The following is a 2,500-nucleotide window of genomic DNA, read 5'->3' as shown; positions in this document are numbered from 1 at the left end:
AAATCGTTGTTGCAGTCCTAGATAGGGTGGCCATTGCACTGTACAGCTTTCTCTACTATGGACATATTGAAAAATTAAATAACACATAGATGGGAAATTGTACTGGGTGGCAAAAGAATACGCAAAGAAAATTCAATGGCACAAAGTATATTTAGATACACAAAATGGCACAAACACAAAATACGTGCAACCGTTGTCAAGGCGGCTTGAAAAACTGACGCCACGCTCACTCATTTCGCGCCAAAAACGGCGCACATCGCATCTGCGATATCTTACATAATAATATAACACATTATAATGCATAAAATAAATACATAACATCATAATATAAATTATGTAACGCAATAAATATATATATATATATATATATATATATATATATATATATATATATATATATATATACACCGTGCCAACACAAAATAAGAGAGAGAGGCATGTACTAGGGTTGATTTGGCAGAATGCCTACGAGTCAATCACGCCGTATGCCACACCTTGAACGGACTACTTGGAGCGCATAGACTATAACAGTTGAGAACTAAATAATTGAAAATACCAACAGCTGATCATAAAACTGAAAATACATGATTGCAGCATAACTCAGTGTCAAAAGTTGTTTATGGCACAATGGCTATACTATGATCATGAATTAAAATAACAACATGTGAGTAGCATAACTGAAAATGCCAACATTTGATACTGGCATAACTGAAAATACTAACTGATGATGGAGCATAATTAAATATATAAACAACTGTCATTAGCATGATCGAAAACACCAATACTTAGCATGGTTGAAATACCTATAATTAATGGTAGTTTCATTAGAAATACCAGCAACATGAAAAGAAACATGGAGATCTGATAGCAGCATCATGAAAAATGACAACTCATTATAGCATAAGAAAAAATACCTGCATCTAAAAGTAGTATGATTTAGAATACCTACAGTACCTGACAGCTGACAGCACCTGACAGCACTTGACAGTTAACAGCACCTGACAGCTGATAGTACCATAATAAAAAATACGAATAAATCGTAATGTCATCATTAAAAATACCAACCCCGTGATGTGGTGAATAAATTCTAACAGTGCGATTAGTAATGATAACATCTGGTAATAACTTAAACTAGCAACAACTGATCACATGATGATATATATATATATATATTTTGCAGTAATTCACAAGGCACACGTGAAAATAATATGCAGAAAAAAACACTGGGAAATAAGAAGCTTAGTCCGAACGTTTTCGTCTATTTAAGACATTATCAAGGAATACACAGTTACAGAGACAAAGGTGGATATATATACATAAAGTAAAAGACAAGCTAGGAACATGGGAAGTACACACAAGATGCTTCACAATCAGGTATATGTAAACATCGGCTCTACCTGATTGTGAAGCATCTTGTGTGTACTTCCCATGTTCCTAGCTTGTCTTTTACTTTATGTATATATATCCACCTTTGTCTCTGTAACTGTGTATTCCTTGATAATGTCTTAAATAGACGAAAACGTTCGGACTAAGCTTCTTATTTCCTAGTGGTTTTTTCTGCATATATGTATATAAATATATATATATATGTATATATATATATATATATATATGTATATATATACAAATATATGTATATATATACATATATATATATGTATATGTATATATATATACATATATACATATATACATACATGTATATATATGTATGTGTATATATATATATATATATGTATATATATGTATATAAATATATATATATATATATATATATATATATATATATATATATATATATATATATATATAGATATATATCAAGGACTACTATTACACAGGACGTGCGCACCCAGATCCCTGGGTCCGCCAGCGGAGGACATTGCTTTCTTTGTAACCTAACATTTTGTATTGGACAGATATATCAAAACTGGAAACCTAACATTGTATATAGGATAAATATATCAACTATTGACTTATTCAATGCAGTATAAGTTAATGTAAACTTTTATAGTGAAATAAGAAACTATTTTTAAGGCACTGTTATGCTTTGAAATGCCAATTTCAGCCGGACTTCACAGGTATTTTTGTATGAGGTTAGTGGACACCAAGGTTGGCGATTTTTTTTTTTTTTTTTTTTATCTTTTTAAAAAATATAAAGAAATATTTTATTTAAATCAGATTTATTTGATTTAAATATATTTTTCATAGATTTTATATATTGTGGGATTGCTATCTGAATCAACCAGGAAGGATGTCTTCTGGACCTAGCAGAGTGGTTCCTTCAGGGAAAAAAAATGATCCTGTCTGGAATATTTTGAAAAACTACCAACAACTTCTGGTAAAGGGTACCGAGCTAAATGCAAAGACTGCAGCCAGGAACTACAGGGCATTGTGTCGAGATTAAAATCTAACAGAGATAAATGCCAAGGTCAGCCACAGCATACAGAAGAAGAAATTGATGACCCAAGTAAATAATTTTACTTATATTGTGTGCATT

Source organism: Oratosquilla oratoria, chromosome 11 (assembly GCF_046742065.1).
Source record: "Oratosquilla oratoria isolate Oo_2021 chromosome 11, ASM4674206v1, whole genome shotgun sequence".
Lineage (NCBI taxonomy): Eukaryota > Metazoa > Arthropoda > Malacostraca > Stomatopoda > Squillidae > Oratosquilla > Oratosquilla oratoria.
Note: the sequence above shows the minus strand (reverse complement) of the source record.